The following is a 22,542-nucleotide window of genomic DNA, read 5'->3' on the forward strand; positions in this document are numbered from 1 at the left end:
TCTGAACTTTCGTATGTTTTCCCCTTTACAGAAATGTTCCTACGTTCCTGCTTTTCTAGTGACTTCTTTTGCTTTCTTAATACTTGTTTGTCTTTGGCCAGTCGATCGGTATACCCCGGTGTCCCAGCTCCCCTTCTGAGGAGTCACCGATTGCTGGCGTACTTTATTCTCCTTGATTTGAGCCAGTGGAGGTTGTTCGGCTCTGCTTCCCAATTCGCCACCGTCGATCTCCGGTTTCTTCACCCCTCACAGTTCCTGCTGTGCCTCTCTGCTCTGCATCAGGCTTCGGCGATGCAAATGCTGTCGCTCCACACCTGCTTTGGCTTCTGGCATATTCACAGCATGTCTTCTCTCGTGGTCAGCTCTCCCCTTCGTCCTCTCCACAGAACCTCTAAGGGCCTCACTATATCTCGGTCCTCACAGAGAGGAGCAGCACGTCTTCCACCTCCGCTCTTCCGCTGCAGCCCAAGCCGACTGCTCTCTGCACATCAGAGAAGCTTCCTTTACTCTCAGCTGTTGCACTTTTAAATCTCCCAGTCACAGCTATGCACGCCCAACAGCTAGAGTGCAGCTTGTGGTCTTGGTCTTTTCTGTTCCGCATTACTCGGCTCACCTTCTTCATCCCAGAATTCTTGCAGTTGTGGGAATGGATGTCTGTGTAAGTGTCCTCAATGCATTTAAAGGGCAAGTTAGCTATAGATGACTTGTAGGTAGAGTCTGATAAGATGTTTTCATGAGTGAGAAAGTCATATTTGGACGGTTCACATACAGATCTTGCTAGAAGGTCTTTAGTACCCTTCCTTGGGGATGAGGGGAGGTGTAGCAATATGCCATTAAGCCATTGGGCATGGACGGGATATCCTCAAAACGAAAAGGGGGGTGCCATGTCTCATCCAATGATGCCATGGTTATCTCCCAGAGGTTGTCGCCCCTATGTGGTCCTCCCTCATATATCCGCTCCCAGGGTCAGAATCAGGTAGCGGCTGCCATCCCCTGACCACATGGCGAGAGGTCACGGCTGGGAAATGAGTTATGACATCATCAGTGACACAATCAGATTCATCACAGTAGCTTTTCTATCATTACTGTCACAAGGCTGATTACTCCTGAGACACTCTTCACTCTTGATATCTTTTCTGTAATCACTGTGACAAAGGAGATTACTCCTGAGGCACTCTTCACTCTTGGTATCTTTTCTGTTATCACTGTGCTGAGCAAGATTACTCCCGAAGCACTCTTCACTCTTGGGGTTGGTCACCCTAAATTACCTGGGGGCAACCAGACGTGGACTCCCTGCTCACTGTGCTCAGAGAGGCACAGCTTCACCTCACTGATGAGGCCCAACAAGGCTGAAACAAGTGTATGGGGTTGCTGTTGGTACTCTTGTTCAGAGAGGAATTGCCATAGCATTTCGGTGCTGGACTGCCCATGTGGGCGGGACAAAGACTGATATGCAAATGGATATTTCCCATCTGTGAAAGGTACAGTGAGCAAAAAGCGTGTGCTGCAAACTCTCATCTCAGAACAGGTTATCATGCCATGTTCTTTCTAGAGAGGAGCGCCTGCTACCTTTTTTGAAATATTTGCAAGGAACTTGGGGTTGGTCACCCTAAGTTACCTGGGGGCAGTCAGACGTGGACTCCCTGCTCAATGTGCTCAGAGAGGCACAGCTTCACCTCACTGATGAGGCCCAACAAGGCTGAAACACGTGTATGGGGTTGCTGTTGGTACTCTTGTTCAGAGAGGAATTGCCATAGCATTTCGGTGCTGGACTGCCCATGTGGGCTGGACAAAGACTCATATGCAAATGGATATTTGCCATCTGTGAAAGGCACAGTGAGCAAAGAGTGTGTGCTGCAAACTCTCATCTCAGAACAGGTTATCATGCCATGTTCTTTCTGGAGAGGAGCGCCTGCTACCTTTTTTGAAATATTTGCAAGGAACTTGGGGTTGGTTACCCTAAGTTACCTGGAGGCAACCAGATGTGGACTCCCTGCTCACTGTGTTTAGAGAGGCACAGCTTCACCTCACTGATGAGGCCCAACAAGGCTGAAACACGTGTATGGGGTTGCTGTTGGTACTCTTGTTCAGAGAGGAATTGCCATAGCATTTCGGTGCTGGACTGCCCATGTGGGCGGGACAAAGACTGATATGCAAATGGACATTTCCCATCTGTGAAAGGTACAGTGAGCAAAAAGCGTGTGCTGCAAACTCTCATCTCAGAACAGGTTATCATGCCATGTTCTTTCTCGAGAGGAGCGCCTGCTACCTTTTTTGAAACACTCTTCACTCTTGGTAGCTTCCTTATAAAAACTGTGACGAGTGAAATTACTCCTGAAGCACTGTTCACGCTTGGTAGCTTTCTTGGAATTACTGTGATGAGGGAGATTACTCCTGAGATATTCGTCAACTCTTGATATCTTTCTTGCAACTTCTGTGACGAGGGAGATGACTCCCGAAGCATTCTTCACTCTTGCCCAAATGCCTATCGGGTCTCCCGTGGCTCCTGTTACCTTCTTTCTGGTGGCGGCATGTCACTGGTTCTTCCTGGGGTTTTCGTCTTGCTCTTTACTGTTTCCTTGGCGTTGCTAGGTCTGGAAAAGATCCAGGGCTACCCTAATTATGTGAGTATTGGGACTCGAGGCTAGCTAACGTTTTGGTTGTAGCCCCTGAGCTTCTATCCGGGGCAACAACCAAAAGGCCCCTTCTAGCGGGGCCTTTGCTCTTGTTGAATGCGCTTTGCGTCTCTCTCTCTCTCCACTTCCCGCTGCACCGTGATGGCTCAGCTGGCTTCTTGGCCTTTTGGTATCAGCTTAGTTGAAGGACCGCCCAGTCCACTTCTCCAATGTTACACCACCGTCGGCTTCTCTCCAGCTTCTGTGTAGATGGGTCTTTGTCTGACTACGGAGTGCTCCGCCAACTGCTTCAAGTTGTCCTCTCGACTGAGTACTAGCTTCTTCTGCTCACTTCCTCGTTCCCAGATTTGAATCTCCCGGTGCTGACAGGCTTCACTGTGTCTCTCTTCCATTGAGTCCCGTCTCGTCCATTGATTCATTTTTATGTCCTGTAGCTTGGTCCTCCCCAGGCGGAGTTCCATAGCCCTTTGTCAATGGAGCACTCTTCATGATTCCTTGGGTCCACCTCTTTTCAGTGCCGTTTTGACTCATGAAAGAAGTAATTTGCATCACTCCTTCAATCTACCTCTTCTCAGGACTTTTGGGAGATGACTTATTATCACTCTGTATGTTCCTCCTCGTCTTGGTAGTATTAAGACTTAAATGAGGAAAGGAGGGAATAGTAGAGTTACAAACATTAATGCTTTCAGGGTGGTTTTTGGAGGACCTCAATGATGTTTCGGTCTCAAAGCTGAGGGGATTAGGGAGTTCCATCATAGAACGGGAGTCCTTGTGCCCAGGAAGAAAGTCTCTCCCTGTGAAGTCCTGCATTCCACCACCCCGAGGGGGATTATTGCGTAGCAGGGTCACCTACAAAGCCTCACAGGGAATAGCTCCCCTCTGGGAAGAAGTGACGAGATCCCATGATTCGTCACATACCCTTCCCATCATGAAATCGCCTTTTCCTTCTAAGACTGGGATTTGGGCCTCCATTAAAGGATCTTTTTGTGTGGATGTCGTAGTAGCCCGTCCCCACTCCCATATAGGTGGTTCTACTTCAAAGCCGCTCTCTTCCCATACATTAAGAGGGAAATAATTAGAAGAGGGTTTATTTAATTTTCCTATTAAATCTTTAAAACTTGGAAAATCCATACCGATTATAATCTCTTTGGGAAGTCCCGGGATTATGGCTGAATTAATCATGAGGTTTTCTGCTCTACTTGTAACCATAACGTCCTTTTAACAACATTTTTTACGGAATTTCATAGGTTTTTATTAGTGCAACTTAACCATAACGTCCCTTTAACAACATTTTTTCGTTGAATTTCATAGGTTTTTATTAGTGCAACTTAACCATATCGTTCCTTTCACAAAGTTTTTTCATTGAATTTCATAGGTTTTTATTAGTGTAACTTAACCATAATGTCCATTTAACAAAGTTTTTTCATTGAATTTCATAGGTTTTTATTTGTCCAACTTAACCATAACGTCCCTTAAACAACGTTTTTTCAGTGAATTTCATGGGTTTTTACCAGTGCATGCTATTTTCCTACAACCTATATATATCATACTTACCAAATATAACAATATTTGTGTCCAATTTACAAAGTGTCACCTTAAAACTCTGCCATTTCCCACCTTCTAGAATCATTTTTAACACTTCTATACACTTTCTGCAACTATTTCATTTTTGCATCTGTAGATGTCTACGAACATCTGACTTCATTGCGGACCTTCTGGACAGTGCCACATGATCATATGCTAGCGCGCGGCATGATGACGTGTCCAAGAACCCATCCGCACTTCACAATAAGATCAGTCCTTCGCGGACAGTTCGGAACTGCATTTTCTACTGATCTAGGAACTTTCAACTTCAAAATTTCCCTTGCACACCTCCTACACCTTTTCGTACTCATTATCCAATACCAATCTAGTACACAGTACATACTTGGAAGAATTTTATCAAAACTGCTATTTATCTTAAAAATGGCATCAGCTATTGCCATGCCTCCTCCCCAAGAGTCCCCACCACCACCAGCTGGAGGACCTACACAACAAAAAAGCACAGTACTTTCAAAGACAATGAAAAGGACCAAGAAGATGAGGTAGAGGAAGAGCCTATCTCAAGCACCAAGATCGAATCATGGGTGTGCCAGTTCTTTGCTACTGTTGGGAGTGTACCAAAGGCTAAAGCTACCAAAGTGTAATGCACTGAGTGCAATTTTGTACTCAGTCGCAGACTACCTGGACAGTACTCCTACGTGACCACCTCCATGCGCCGCCACACCAAATCCAATGACCGCAATGCTCTCAGACAGGTTGTTCCTTTCTCAGCAAGTAGTAAGCTGTCTTCCTCCACCCCATCCTCTTTAACAAATACTGTAACCACACAGCCTGATGTCTGTGGGCATTGGTGCATTATAAATAAATAAATAAGGAGGGCTGCGGACCATTATCGTCCATTGAAGCCCCTGAAATGGGGGATAAAGACCATTAGCACCTCTGGTTCCCAAAGCGGGAACCCAGGGTGCTAAAACATAGATTTTTCTTCCTATAGCGGGACGCCTACGGCAAAACCCCATGAACATATTACCACAAGCACTTTTTTTCCCTTTCAAACCTATCCTACCTTTGAATAACTTTACCAGATAGCCGGTCCCAGGTAGACATAGCCACTTTAACACAATTTTTCGTCCCTAGCGGTCAAGGCCAATAGCCAGATTGTCCGCGTCATGACCTTATGCCATGACCCAGACAATTTGGCAACTGCCCACAGCCACAGGCTATACCTCAGTCACCAAAGGTATATGACTATTTTTTGTACCTACATTATTACACTTGTCAAAAAATAAAACACGCGCACATTTGCAAAACCATGCTTTAATGTCCTTGCCAATGCTCCATGTTTTATTTTTAAAAAAGTGTCAAAATATATGTACATACAATAGTCATATAACTTAGCCCCCACTTGACAACATCCATTCAGTCTTTACACAAACATTGAAGATTGGGTCTATAATCTTTCTCAAAACTTTTGTCCACATTCGTCAAATAGCAACAAAGTTATAAGCCATCTAAAAATGTTGAGACCCCCCCTCTAATTTCGCCCCCTCTTGAGAAAATCCCACCAAACTTTAGAAAACCATTTATATCTATATACAAAACCGTTTTGCCAAATGTTGTGCAGAGTCGTCAAATGAAACCACTTTTATATGCCTTTACAATATTTTGGGACCCCCCTCTAATTTTGCCCCCTCTTGACAGAATCCCACCAAACTTTGCAAAACCATTCAGGATTAGTCCTAGAATAAAATTGCAAAATGACATGCAGTTTCACTGAGTGGCGCAAAAGTTATAAGCCATCCAAAAACTGCTTTTCCCCAACCCTGTAATGCAGAAATAGGTACAGATGTCCTATGACATCTGAAGTGTCCGCGAACACCACAGGACTGCCCCAGGACATCTGGAGTGTCCGCGGACTTTCGGGGGGTGAAACAACCCGTTTTTTGGCTTCTTATGGCCATATCCCATCCCATCCTCACCCCCCCACCTCCCCAGAGATTGTTTGTTGAGTTTGACAAGTGAAATGCAGCTTTTTTTAAAAAGAATTCACTGCGCTGCTCGTGGACCCCAAAAAGTCAGCGAATCCAAGATGGCGGGCATTTCAGGAAAACCGATGCATTTCACGTTTTCCCACCAGCCAATCGGCACCTACGTCCCGGTGTCCGCGGACCACACAAAAGTCCGCACATTTTTCGGCCAATCACAGGCCAGTCCGCGGACAGCACAGACAATCAGAGGCCAGTCCGCGGACCGAACAGGGAAGTGAGTCCGCGGAACGGACATAGATATCACTGATTTTTGTGACTTACATTTTTATCATTTTAAAAAAAATACTGGATGGATTTACACCAAATTAACAAAAGCACGCTTTCGGGACCAAGCCGCCGCTCCTGCCGCACATTTGGTGAAAATCCGTCCAGCGGTTTGGGCTGTAGGCGTGAGCAAAGTTTTTTCCCATTATGTCTATGGAAAAAAATAAATTTTGGGACCCCCACTGTAACTTTGCCCCCCCTTGACCAAACCTCATTGAACTTTGCAAAAAAAATTCTGAGTTGGCCATATACTTTTTTTGCAAAGTCTGGTGAGGATTCATCCAGGGAGAGCGAAGTTATAAGCCGCCCAAAAAGTGCTCTTCCTATGGGATTAGCAATTTAACGTGGCTGTGTAATATATATATATATATATATATATATATATATATATATATACATATATATATTCAGTGAAAAAACGTTGTTAAAGGGACGTTATGGTTAAGTTGCGCTGATAAAAACCTATGAAATTCAGTGCAAAAACTTTGTCGAGGGGCGTTATGGTTCCAAGTAAAACCGAAAAACCCTTGAAATTCGCCAATTATGGTAAGCTAAGCAACCATAACTCGCGCCACCACTGTGCACTGCTAAGACTATCACCCAGGACATCAAAGATGACATCACAAATGTCATTGATGACATCACTGATGACATCACATGTCTGGCTCACTCTTTTTTCTTTTGCTGACATATCTAGGCCACATGGTTTTCTTCAGTAACAGTCAGAAACTAAACATTTTATTTTATTTGTAGACGTATCCTTCAAGTAGGTTCTTACAGTAATTCCCTTAGAGTCCAGTCATATCATATGAAACATATACATACGGGAAGACACAAGCTTGAAAGACAGCAATCCTTTTTGTGCATAAAGATAATCAATAGACTTATGAGCACTTTCTGATAGTTTTTTTTTTATGGCTGTACTTTCCCTGTATATGGTCATATTTGTATACATTGTACTCACACTACTTTCCTTAGGGTCCAATCACATCAAGTGATACATATACATAGGGTAAATAGCAGCTTTGAAACAGAGCAATCATTTATTTGCATGAAAATAATCAGTTAAATTATGAATTGCTTCTGCTACTACTTGTGCTTTTTTGCTAACTTCACTTTCCCTGTATATACCCATATTGGTATGTGTTCTTGTGTCTTTGTGTTTTGTCTATAGTAATGCAATTATGTAATACATGTGTTTTATTAGCTACTTATTACATATTTCACAGTACACAAAAATCTATTAAGAAAACAATTATCATATCATTATTCAACATATTAACATTACGAATATTATACCTTCATCTTGTACACTGCACACAATGTTATGTTTCTGTATGAGTTGCTTAGTATACTAGATAGAACCTCATAATAGAATACTATTTATATCAATGCATCGTTCAATGCACTAATTAGGGTATGATATTTATTGCAATGATCCTTGACAATTGTTTCGCAACATTATAATAAGAATCCCTTGTACACATATTTCATGAAAAGTACATACACATGTGATGTCATCAGTGATGTCATCAATGACATTTGTGATGTCATCTTTGATGTCCTGGGTGTTAGTCTTAGCAGTGCACGGTGGTGGCGCGAGTTATGGTTGCTTAGCTTATCATAACTGGTGAATTTCAAGGGTTTTCGGTTTTACTTGGAACCATAACGTCCCTTTTACAAAGTTTTTGCACTGAATTTCATAGGTTTTTATCAGCGCAACTTAACCATAACGTCCCTTTAACGAAGTTTTTTCACTGAATTTGAAAGGTTTTTAGCAGCGCAACTTAACCATAACGTCCCTTTAACAAAGTTTTTTCACTGAATTTCATTGGTTTTTAGCAGCGCAACTTAACCATAACGTCCCTTTAACAAAGTTTTTTCACTGAATTTCATAGGTTTTTAACAGCGCAACTTAACCATAACGTCCCTTTAACAAAGTTTTTTCACTGAATTTCTTAGGTTTTTAGTAGTGCAACTTAACCATAACATCCATTTAACAAAGTTTTTTCACTGAATTTCATAGGTTTTTAGTAGTGCAACTTAACAATAATGACTTTGACTTTATATACATATCATATGGAACTGACTGAATCTCTTCTACTGTACTTGATGTCCGCGGACAGTACAAAACAATGTTGCACAATGAACAGCAACACGAAGAAGAACTCCAAGCCCAACTAGATAAGGACACTCCTGACAGTAATCAACCTTCTGTAACAGGAAGCCAAGAACCACTGGGAGAACCACTAATAATAAATGAGGCAGAATTAGCTATGATAGAAGTAGAAAACACCATGGGCCTCATCACGACTTTGGCGGTAACCCTTAAATCCGGCGGGAGCGCTATTACCGCTGGATTTAAGGGTCCGCCAAAGCAGGACTTCGGCGGATTTCTCCCCAGCTCTGAGCTGGGGGGAAATCCGCCGAAAATTCGCGCTATTACCGCCGGCGGGAAATCCGTCGGCGGTATTAGCGCGAAATTTCCCCATTGAGCCCAATGGGGAATGGGGCATTCCCGAATAGGCTCAATGGGGAATGGGGATTGACATTACCGCCGAACTCGTGATCCGGCGGTATTAGCGCCGGGGAGTTCGGCAGTAGGGCTAATACCACCCGCGCTAATTGCGTTACCGTTACCGCCCAAGTCGTGATGAGGCCCCATGTGTCAGTATGAAGATAAAGAAGACTTAACTATACTACAATCAAAACTAAACAATGAGCAAAGTAGCATTTTTCAAGAAGTAACAAAACAAATTGCACATGGTGTAAAACATGAAAATAAAGAATGTTCCTGCCATATTAATAAACCTATACTACTGTACGTCAGTGGTGAAGCTGGTTCTGGCAAAACATTCCTAATCAAAATCATTAGTAAGTTCCTTCAACAATTGACAAACAACAAACTGTCAGCTGTTGTCACTGCCACCACAGGTTTAGCTGCCTACAGCATAGGTGGTATTACATTACACCGATTACTACTATTACCAGTAGAACACCAGAACAAGACTATTACAAACTTTCTGCAGAAGCTGCAATGGAATTACGCAGAGTATTGAAACAAATGAAAATGCTACTAATAGATGAAGTGAGCATGGTCTCCAACCTGATGTTAGCTTTGATTCACCTCAGATTACAAGAAGTACTCAAAACAGACTATCAGGAGCTCTTTGCAGGAAAACACATTATTGTTTTTGGAGATCTGCTTCAATTAACACCAGTAAAAGGTGAGCCTATTTTTAAAACATTAGGACACAAACTCTGCCGTAAAACTGTGGCAGCATTGGAAATGTCAACCTTTGGCAACATTTCCAATACAGAGAATTAACAGAAAACATGCGGCAATCTGCAGATCTCACTTATGCCAACATTTTAAAAAGTATCAGAGTTGGTATACTTTCTAAAGAAGCAGAAGCAATATTGAAAACCCGGCACATTAATGCACTTTATGGCGATAATGCATGTGCTACAGATGTTATGGAACAATTAGCCCACAAAAATGTCAATTGTATGGCCTTAATGCCAACTCTTGCAAGCTGTTTCAAATTCAATGAAATCATGCTAAGTAAAGAAATGCAACCAATCATGGAAATTAGCGCCACAGACAAACTAGATGTACATGGTATGACACTACCCATTTGTGACCAAGCCACAACAAGACTAAATAGTTTAGAAAAATCAATCTCAAACACAGCAGGCTTAGAAAAGATATTAAAATTATCCTTAAATTGCAGAGTAATGCTTAAACGTAACCTTGACGTGGACCAAGGACTAGTTAGTGGAGCACTGGGTACAGTTATTGGCTTTCAAACATACCCACGCGACAACAAAATTCAGTTTGTCAATATACTCTTTGACAAACTTTCAGAAGTAAAAAGGATAGGACGCTCAACAGCTAGATTCCTTCTCTTCAAAGATATGTATGTACGCAGAGAACAATTTTCTCTAACTCTTGCATACGCAGTCACGATTCATAAATCACAAGGGCCCTCATTACGACCCTGGCGGAAAGGGTTTTACGCCAGCGTAATGCATGGCGTACCTTTCTGCCTTACTACGAGTTCCCGTAGCGCCATGGTGGTTTTTTCGCCTGGTATTTCCGGGCGGAAAAATCCATGGCGCTACGGGACCTGTTGTTAATTACGCCACCGTAATTTACGGTGGTGTAATTAACGCCTTCCCCACTCCCATTATACCCTATGGGGCAAAAATGGGAATGGGGAAGGGTAAATGGGGATTGGGGACTTACCGCCCCGCCAAGGTCGGAATGGGGCGGTAAGTCCGCCAACCCCCATGGCGGAGTTGGCAGCTCTGCGCCATGGACCATGGTGCAAATTGCACCATGGTCCTCCGCCAGGGTCGTAATGAGGGCCAAGGTCTTACCCTAGACAAAGCAATGATAGATATTGGTAACACAATCTTTAAAGAAGGCATGAGCTACGTAGCACTATCACGCTTACGTACACTTGACGGTCTATTTCTAATCAACTTTGATGCAAGTAAAATAAACACTGATATTCCTTGCATTTTAGAATACAATAGACTTCGCTCACTATGCACCCCCCACCTAAACACATATTCTGTTCCACAAAAAGTAAAATGTTATAAAAGAAAAATAAATCAAACAGAAATGCAACAGGATGTCACTGCAAATCCTCCAAAGAGAGTAAAAGAAACTAATACTTCATCAAGTACCACAAGCAAAAAAGAATCAATTAGGGAAAGTAAACCAGGTACTTCTTTAAAGAAGGAAGACAAACTCCAAAAAAAGCAGTTAGATACAGAACTACCTGGACCATTTAAATTCTCAAATATAGTTGGTGTAAGTTGCTACGCAAATGTAGCAATGAATGTTCTATTTCAATTACCACCAATTGTTGACAACATTTACTTACATAGTACAGACCCATTGTGTTTGCAAATGTTAGTACTTCACAGAAATGCAGCAAACAATCCTGACAACACGTATAGTGTTTATGGAATAAGACAACAATTGGACTACTGTGCTGGAATGGTGAAATTCACTATAAACTCACAGGAAGATCCACAAGAATTTCTAATGCACTTACTACAAGTACTGGAAAATAAAAACATACCTATAAATGAAATCTTTCAGATTTCATACATGTGGAAACATACATGCACTCTCTGCAACCAAATTGTGAATCCATTCCATTTCAGCGACTTGTACAAAATGCAAACCATGGTAGATTATGCTCTACCTGCAATTCAGATAATCGCTCCACGTTAGTAATACAAACACATAGTAAATACATAATACTAATGCTTCTACGTTACAATGCAGATGGTACCAAAAACAACTGCAAGCTGACTGGATTCACACATGGTCAAATATCACTTGGCAAGAAAACCTTCACAACAATAGGTATAATCTACCACGCAGGAGCCACAACCAATTCAGGGCACTACACTGCATATATAAAAAAGAAATGTGGATGGTTTGAATGTAATGATAGTACCATTACTCTAAAGCAGAGATTACCAGGAAATCTTACAAACGCTTATTTGATGTTCTTAAAACCAAAATTTGATAACTAAACTGTATTTAAACCCTAAGTAAACTTGTGTTAAAAAAATATAAACTGTTAGAATACTCCAAAAGCTATCTAACTGCTCAAAGATTCTACAACAACTAATCAGATAAATGAATACCACTAAATTAGACCAAAAAATACACAGTTGGAATACGCCAATTGGTATCTAACTGTCCCAAAATTTAAAAATATCCAAATAGATAAATCAATACCACTAAAATATATCAAAAAAATAGACAGTTACAATACGCCATTGGTATCTAACTGCTCCAAAATTTTATAATATCAAAACAAATAAATAATATGTTACTGCTCCAAACAAATGCAACAAGCCAAAGTATAAAGCATTAGCCAGAAACAACAAGTGAACACTGAAAACAAACAAACAAATAAACTGTAGCATAACAGAAAAAGTTTTTTTTTCTCCCGCAGACCCAATGATTTTAGCAACAAATACAGAAACTGAGCAAATTGCACAGTACTCTGATTTGTAATCTACTAAATATGAGGGTCCAAAAAAAAAAAGTATGTTGATTATACAATGTAATAAGTAATTACAAAATACTAATACTAACATGCTATTTTCTTTTATCACAGAAATTAACAAGAAATACATGTACTCCGGTTACTAGACCAAACAGTAAGTATACAATAATAAGGGGAACCATAGCAGCATATCACATCCATAGTATCTAATACCTTTGTGCCTTATACATTTATTTTTCACCCAAAGTTATAAGCAAATATGAATGTGATATGCTGCGGTGGTTGTTGCCAGGGCATAGAGTCTTGGGTGCATGGCCAAATGGCCATGCACCCAAGACTCTATGCCCTGGCAACAACCACCGCAGCATATCACATCCATAGAGTCAAACATTTCAACTATGGTCTATGGAAACTTTTAATGTCCGCGTACATTATGAGTGTTCTTAGAACACTTTCAACTTGCCAGCGAACAATACGGACAGCGTTTTCAGGACACCCCCTACGAACATTTCAGAACAACGCGATAGTTCTTAGAACGCTTTCTAAGAACGCTTGACAACGAACAATACGGACAGTGTCCTCAGAACACCCCCATTTCGTTTATTTGCGAACATTTCAGGACACCATGAGTGTTCTAAGAACACATTCAACTTGCCATCGAACAATACGAACAGCATCTTCAGGACACCCCCTACGAACATTTCAGAACAACGCGAGAGTTCTTAGAACACATTCAACTTGACAAAGAGCAATACGGACAGCGTACTCAGGACACCCCCATTTTGTTTATTTGCGAACATTTCAGGACACCGCGAGAGTTCTTAGAACACATTCAACTTGCCAGCCACAACCCCCATTCATATTTGCGAACATTTCAGGACACAGCGAGTGTTCGACAACGTCTTCCGAACACCCCCATTTTATGTATTTGCGAACATTTCAGGACACCGCAAGTGTTCTTAGAACACATTCAACTTGACAGAGAACAATACGGACAGCGTCCTCAGGACACCCCCTACGAACATTCCCCGGACACCGCGAGTGTTCTTAGAAACGTCTTCAGAACACCCCCATTTTGTTTATTTGCGAACATTTCAGGACACCGCGAGTGTTCTTAGAACATATTCAACTTGACAATGAACAATACGTACAGCGTCCTCAGGACACCCCCATTTTGTTTATTTTCAGTTTGCTTGCGAACAAAACAGACACATAGTGAGTCCTCAGAACACCCCCCCATTCAGTTTATTTAGAACATTTCAGAACACCCGTGATGTCCGCAGACAAATCGAACACAAAAAGAACGTCTAACACATAAAAAAACACAACTTTCATCCTATCTCATACACTCCCACCCTCCCCAAACACTCCTACACACCAACACACTCTACTAAACACACATTTTGAACAAAGTTTCACCGCGCTGTCCGCTACCGAAAATCTGACGCGCTTCACGCTCCACGCCATCCAATCAGCGAACACGTTGCATGTCCGCGAACATCACGCAAGCCGATTGGCCAATCAGGACACTGTCCGCGGAGCGAACAGGGAAGTGTGTCCGCGGACCGAACACAGATATCACTAATTTCTTTTGACCTACTTTTTGGTCATTTTAAAAAAAACTACTGGACGGATTTTCACCAAATTTGCAAAAGCACGCTTTCGGGACCAAGCCGCTGCTCCGAGTCCAAATTTGGTGAAAATCCGTCCAGCGGTTTGGGCTGTAGACGCGAGCAAAATTTTGTTCCCATTCAGTCTATGGGAAAAAAAAAGTTTTGGGACCCCCCTATAACTTTGCCCCCCCTGGACGAATCCTCACCAAACTTTGCAAAAAAAATTCAGAGTGACCCAAATACTTTTTTTGCAAAGTTTGGTGAGGATTCGTCCAGGGAGAGCGAAGTTATAAGCCGGCCAAAAAGTGCTCTTCCTATGGAAACACCAATTTAACCATAACTACATGGCCACTACTGTGGCCATGTAATATATATATATATATATATATATATATATATATATATATATATATATATATATATATATATATATATATATATATATATATATATATATATATATATATATATATATATTCCTGGACTTTCCTTATCTTCCCCTTGGTTCTTGCAGCAAGGGAGATTACTCCCATAATGTCCTTGGCTTTTTCCACAAACCTTTTGATGAGGGAGGCTACTCCCATAGTAATCACTGTCCTTAATAACGCTATTGAAGTTATTGTAATGAGGGAGGTTACTCCTGAGCCACTCTTCACTCTTGGTAGCTCTTCTGTAATCACTCTGACAAGGGAGATTTCTCCTGTAGCTCTCTTGGTATCTTTTCTGTAATCACTGTGATGGGGGAGATTACTTCTGAGGCACTCTTCACTCTTGGTACCTTTCTTATAACATCTGTGATGAGGGAGATTACTCCCAAAGCACCCTTCTACTTGGTAGCTTTCTTGTAACTACTCTGACGAGGGAGGTTACTCCTGAGATACTCTTCACTCTTGATATCTTTCTTATAACAACTGTGCTGAGGGAGATTACTTACAAAGCACACTTCACTCTTGGTAGCTTTCTTGTTACTACTGTGACGAGGGAGATTACTTACCGAGATACTCTTCACTCCTGGGTTCTTTCTTGCAACTAATGTGACTATGGAGATTACTCCCAAAGCATTCTTCACTTTAGCCCAAACCCCTTCCAGGTGTCCCATGGGCCCCGTTACCTTCTTTCTGGTGGTGGCACGTCACTGGTCCTTCCTGTGGTGTTGGTCTTTCTTTCGCTTGAATGCTCTTCGCCTCAGTCCGGTTCCTGCTGTGCCGCGCTGTCTAGCGGGCTTCTTGGCTTTCAGTATCGGCGTAGTTAAAGAACCACCCGGTCCACCTCTCCGAGATCACACCACCGTTGGCGTCTCTCCAACTTCTGCATAGGTCGGGTCTCCGTCTGACTATGGAGTGCTACGCAGACTGCTACAGGGTGTCCTCTCGACCGAGGACCAACTTCTTCTGCTCACTCATTGCTTTTTATGTCCTGTAGCGGGGCCCTCCCAGCAGAGTTCCATAGTCCTTTGTTTCTGTCAATTGAGCATGCTCCATGGGGCCACCTCTTCTCAGTACTGTTTTGACTTATAGAAAGAGCAGTTTGCATCACTCCTTCAATCTTATGGCGGCGCCCTACTGCCTGTTTTCTCGTGCGTTTAATGGACGAAAACTCTGGTAAGGTCCATAGGAAATTTTTCTAAAATCGAGCGACTTAGGCTTAAAAACACATGGCCGACCCGTAGGGGCAATCATATTTTTTGCCCAAACCATTCCTTTAAATAAGGAAATGAGGGAATATTACTTGGTCTCAAGGTTGAGTGGGATAGGGAGTTCCATCACGGAATGGGAATCCATGTACCCATGAGGGAAGTCTCTACCTGTTAGGTCCCGCATTCTGCATCCCCTAGGGCGATTGCTGCATAGCAGGCTCATCTCCCTAGCCTCACAGGGGAGGGCTCCCCTCTGGGGAGAAGTGACAAGATCCCATAAACATGTCCAGCCACACATTCTCAGCACTACACAGAGGACACTTCCAGCCACACATTCTCAGCACTTCACAGAATACATGTCCAGCCACACATTTTCAATACTACACAGAAGGCATGCCCCTATCTGCCAGCATCATCATCTTTCATGCAGGGTGCTCATGTCATGAGACAGACATTCTCAGCACTTGACAGAAGACATGCCACCATCTGCCGGTATTGTCATCTTTCATGCAGGGTGCTCAGACCATGAGGCGACATTCTCAGCACTTGACAGAAGACATGCCCCCATCTGCCAGCATCACCATCTTTCACGCAGGGTGCTGGGATCACGATGCAGACATTCTCAGCACTTGACAGAATACATGCCCCCAAATGCCAGCATCGCCATATAATCTAACAATATAATAAAAGGGCAGATGTATGTTTGTCCCTGTTTGTTTGTCCAATGCAGTAGCTTTGCCTTTTGTCACCTCTCCAAAGAGCCAGTGGTGGTCCATAGATCCAGCAAAACAAAACATGTATTCAAAAATACATCATATAGCGCTCACTGCCCATAATAACTTTTTCCAAAAAAGATCACAAAATTAAATATATTTACAGACGCACATATCTCATGTGGGCCACCTGAAAGAGATGGTTCTAGGCATCCCTCTAGCACCAAACCATGAATTGGAATACCTTGCTCTAATGCGTGCTCTCAGTTGTGTCCTCATCTTTCTATATTTAAAATAAATAAAATTGTCGTGTAGGCACAGTCACAATCCCTGTACAGACCAGTGGTCTCTTCCGTACACAGTATACCTGTTTACTGTCCTAGAGAAACAGTTATACAGGAGCCCCTGTGGTAAACCCGGTTACTGCCCTACGGAAACAGTTATACAGGAGCCCGTGTGGTATATCCCCTTACCGCCCTACAGAAACAGTTATACAGGAGCCTGTGTGGTACACCCACTTACTGCCCGACGGAAACAATTATACAGGAGCCCGTGTGGTATGCCCGCTTACTACCCTACAGAAAACGTTATACAGGAGCCTGTGTGGTACACCCGCATACTGCCCTAGGGAAACAGTTATACAGGAGCCCGTGTGGTACACCTGCTTACTGCCCTACAGAAAAAGTTATTCAGGAGCCCGTGTGGTATACCCGCATACTGCCCTACGGGGGAAGAGGGGGGTGTTGTGTGTTTGAAAATGTGCCAAAAAGACAGAGGGGTTGTGTGGTTGTGGATAACGAGTGAGAGGGGAATACTGTGTCTTGCCTAGGATATTCCCATGAGAATGATCCCAGACTCCCCTACCCGGGTGATCCTCCCGCATGGTCCACCCTCAGGGTCTGGATGTAAAGGCGATGGCCGTGCCCTGGCCACCCGAATAGAGGATTCTCGGGGTCCAAATGGGAGAATCCCTAGGTTTCTCACATAGTGCAGAGTTTTGAATGCCGCATTCCTCCAGTCTCTTTGTTAGCTTTGTGCGTCTGATTGTGTAAAAGGCGGCTGATATGTCCAGTACTATGAGAGCAGATTGGGTGCTGTGTTCCGTGTTTATTTTTAGGTCATCCCATGTGGAAAGGAGTGCTGATTCAGTCCCTCTCATGGGTCTAAAGCCGTCTTGGGATTGGTCAAGTATTCCGTTGCTTTCTACATGATTGCGTAGTTCTTTGTAGATGTGGTTCTCTAGGATTTTCCCTGGGTAAGGTAGATTTCCCATCTCATCTTTAAAGAGGAGATGGATGTACCCTGATTTGAAAGAGTTTGGTACTATTCCTGTGTTTAGGGATACATTCATTAGTAATATAGTAGTAGTTAGAAGTATAAGGCTGGTGGTTTTGTAGTTGAGCAGGTTTTTGTAGATACCCAGTGGGCAAGGGTTACTGGGAGATCTGGCGATGTTAAGAAAGGGGTTATTGTTATTGTTATTGCTATTTTGCATTTATATAGCGCCTTATATACCATTGGTATGGTCTGAAGGCGCTGGTAGGTTGAACGTCCTTGGGAACCGAAGTTCAGGTCAGTAGAGAGAGTCAAAGTGCGTGTGAGCACCGGGTATGTGTGTAGCTGGTGCGGTATTCATTTAATAGCTGCTTCTTAGCGGTAGGTGTTGTGGTTGAGAGATCAGGAGTATGTGTTCAGTCTGGCAGGAATTATCCAGACCAAGTGTGGCTGCGTTAGGCCTGAGGAGAACGCCTGGCTGGGGGTGTGGAACCAGCAGTGTTTTACTTAGAGTGATGTGTAGAATGCGGCGGATGTTGGTATGAGAACAGTTATACCGGATGGTGTCATAGTATCTCTGTGTTCTAGTTGAGTGGTGGTGTAGAGGGGAGAGTAAGCGTGGTGGTGTGATATGTTGGGTTGTATGCTCTTTCAAAACGATCTCTGCATTCTAAACCATACTATATACTATATACGTCACGCAATTCAATGTGCTCCAGTCCGTTCCATGCACTCCTATCCACTCCATGCGTCACAATCTGCTCCACACACTCCGGTTCGCTCGACGCACTTATGCACTCCAATCCGTCCTGCACGTTCTAGTCTGCCCCACGCATGCACTATGCATTCATCTGTTTTCCGCACTCGCCCCCTCAACGCACTCACCCGCACAACGCACTCAGCCCCCTCTACGCACTCAGCCCCCTCTACGCATTCATCCTCTTCTACCCATTCATCCCCATTTACGCGCTCATCCACTTCCACGTGGTCATCTCCTTCTACATTTTTTTTTTCTTTTTTTTTCATATGCACTCATCCCCGGGTGATGAATCATGGGATGCAGGGGCTCAGGTACCAAAGAATTCACTTATGGAATTTCACTGATAGAGCGCAAGCACAAACATTGGCACCCCTTCAGTGCTTTGTTAGAAGAAAGCTGCACATGTTCCCATGCTCAAGTATTTGAAAGGTGTTTCTATCTTTGCTTGGCCCTGATGAATAGACAAAAATATATATTGGAGAAACTGGTCGGCCATATTTTGGCGCCATCCATAATTTTGGGATTGGCACCTACTTAGTGCATAGCAGTGGTTTTAATAGCAGTTTTTAATCATTTGTGGCAATTTCCTGAACAAATAAATAATAAGTATAAGAGAGTGCCTGTGAGATGTTCGGCTTAGTTTTAATGTACACAATGATGTAGTGAAGGTATGTCTTCCCCCTGGCAGAGTAAATTCTACTCGGGTACATGTGTTTGCATTTCTCCGAATGCGAATGAATGAGCCGCTTTCTCCGCCGCCTTGAGCAACGTTGGCTTAAGCACCGCTCGCCTGCTAACCAAGCTTCCTACTTCTCTTATCACTCTCTTTATGACTTCTGCCTTAGCTCAGCCAAGCGTTCCTACTTCTCTAACCTTCTCCACTCTCAATCCTCTCACCCTCGTCGAATCTTTCAGACACTAACTCGTCTTCTCTCCCCTCCCACTCCTGACCACTCAGCAACTTCTTCCCTCTCTTCCTCCAACTTTGCCGACTTTTTCTCCTCCAAGATACTCACTCTACGCCAAACATTCTACGCGCCCTTCTTACTCTCCTCCTTCCCCTTCTCATACCATCCCATCCTCCTACATGTCTAACTTCTTTCTCCCTTATCACTCATTCTGATGTTTCCCTCCTCCTGTCCAAAACTCACCCTACAGCTACCCCCTCTGATCCTCTCCACACCCCCTGATTCCCAAAATCTACCCTCTCCTCATTCCTTACCTCACCTACTTCTTCAACATATGTCTCTCCTCTGCTACCTTTCCTTCAGCCTTCAAACATGATACTATCATCCCTATACTGAAAGAAACCTCTGCTAACCCCCTCCTCACTTCCAACTTTCACCCCATCTCTCTTCTACCATTCCTCTCTAAGCTTCTAGAACGCCTGGTTTACTCTCAACTCTCAGCTTTTGTCTCTAACCTCTCCCTCCTCCCCCCACTCAATCTGGCTTCCGCCCTAAACATTCCACTGAATCAGCTCTTACCTCCGTACTCAACTCCCTCCTCGCTACACTGAGCAATCCTCTATTCTCATTCTTCTAGGCCTCTCTGCCGCCTTTGACACTGTTGATCATCCCTTACTCCTCAATACTCTTTCTTCCTTTGGTCTCAAAGGCTCTGTTCTCAACTGGATCTCCTCCTACCTCCCCAACCGTTCTTTTGCTGTCTCTTGGGGCGGCTGTTCCTCTCCTACTCACTCTCTTGACTTTGGTGTTCCTCCAGGCTCTGTGCTTGGCCCTTTCCTCTTTTCACTTTACACCTACCTTCTTGCCCCTATCATATCTTCTTTCAGTATCTCTTACCGTTTCTATGCTGACGATACCCAGCTTTTCCTCTCCTTCTCTTCTTTCACTCCTGACATCCACCTCAAACTCTCTTCCTGTCTCTCAGCTATCAAAAACTGGATGTCTACCCATTTTCTCTCCCTTAACACTGACAAGAATGAATTCTTATTCTTTCCCGCCAGCACACTCCCTCCTCCCTCTCCCCCTCCTTTTATCCTCTTTCCCCCTACTAATCTTCCCATTTTTGCCTCTGCCCGCAATCTAGGCCTTCACCCCGACTTCAACCTCTCCTTTACTAACCATATGTCTCTTACCTCCAGAGCCTGTCGTAACCACCTCTTCAGTGTTCGCAAAACCCGATCCTCCCTCACCTTCCATGCTACCAAACTCTTAATTTCATCCCTTATCTTTTCCTGTGTATTCTACTGCTGTGCTCTCCTCTTTGGTCTCCCTGCCTCTCATCTTGCCCCCCTCAAATCCCTCTATCACTCTGCTATCCGTACTCTTTGCTTTCTCTCTCCTCATGACTCCATCTCCTCTTCGCTTTCTTATCTTGGTTGGCTTCCCTTTCACTCACAACTTAAATTCAACTTCCTCTGTCTCGCTTGTAAATCTCTTCATGATCTTGCCCCTCCCTACCTTTCCTCCCTCCTCTCTTTCTACGCCGCCTCTCGCCCCCTCCGTTCTGCTGACCTCTTCCTTCTCACTGTTCCACCATCACCTTGTGCCCCTTCCCGCTTCCGATCCTTTCAGCTCCTTGCCCCTCTAGACTGGAACGTTCTTCCTCTCCCTATACGCTCCATCTCCTCTTACTCCTCCCTCCGCTCCTCCTTAAAATCTCACCTTCTTCATCCCCCCTCCTGACAGCTCTTTTCTTCCCTCTTCCTCTTCCTCTATTCTGGTTCTATTCTATAGTTCTCGTGAAAATTGTTATGCAAACTGTTCTCGATTATTTGACTCAAGTTTGGTACTTATGCTTCTAATGTATTCTTGTTGTTGTAATGTAAAGCGCATTGGCGTAAAGCGCTATATAAAATTTAATAAATACAAATAAATACAAATTAGGTTTACACTTTTGAAATAATCTTGTAATATACAGACAGGGCAATCACTTTTCCAAAGGGAGAGATTCTACATCCTGGCTTTTCGATAGAGGGTGCTCCAGCCAGGACCAGGGTCATTAACCAGCACACAGTAGGTTGAGATGTTCGGACTGCCTGCCAAACTAATGATTGGGGAGTGCTGAGTAGCAAACCAGTGCAGCGTGCAAGGGACTGTGGGTGGTGACACCCTGTGCGGTCTGACTTAGCAATTGACATGCAACAAAAAACCGTTAATGACAGCAGCTGATGATTCCTAGAGAGGTTTGAAATTGCTGTCTTTTGTTCTTTGCTCCTGCCCATTTGTTTGAAGCTCATTACTTTACTTGCCAAGTCTGCTGTGCACAGCAATCGCGGGAATCGGGATTTGCAGTTTTGGGTAGTGCTGGAAACCAACCAATTCATGTCATACATATGGCTCCCAGCCAGTTCCGGTGGGAGGACCGCAGTTTAGAGGACCAGCACATTACTATATATATATATTTTTCAATGTTTATAGTACATATGGTACTTTTATATAATAACGCAAAAACAGATACAATTACAATACGATAAAATGCACACACAGTACAAGTAAAAATGATGATAAACAAAGAAAAAGAGATAGACATCAGGTCCTGCCCAATCCAATCTGATCACACGTATCAATTACCTCGCCCATCTCACATATATGTCCTACAATAATGCAACTCGGAATTCGATTTTAGATGAAGCAGAGCAAAAAACAGGGCATGACTTCATACCTTCCAATTGTGAGTAATATGCAGGGAGAGGGGCAAGAGAGATGCCCTTTCCAGTATCAGGTGGCCTTCTCTACGTCTGCTTGTGCTCCATTCATCACCTCTTCGATTCCATAAAAGATTAGCACCAGAATTTTCATCTAAAGTGAGCGTCAAATGGGCAGTCGTCATAAGCTTATGCCATAAATCTGCAAATAGAACCTCGGCAAGGGAATAAATAAAGGGTTCAAAGGTTATAATCCTCCTCTCCAGCAACTTAGGACAAACTGGCACGAGATGCTTCAACGACTCAATTTCCTCTCTGCACAATCTCCACGACTGTAATTCTACAGGAATCCCCAATTTGGGCCCTAGGACCTCTAAGGTCGTTAAACAGTTGATTCTGAA

This window comes from Ambystoma mexicanum, chromosome 7q, assembly GCF_040938575.1.
Source record: "Ambystoma mexicanum isolate Mex_15411 chromosome 7q, UKY_AmexF1_1, whole genome shotgun sequence".
NCBI lineage: Eukaryota > Metazoa > Chordata > Amphibia > Caudata > Ambystomatidae > Ambystoma > Ambystoma mexicanum.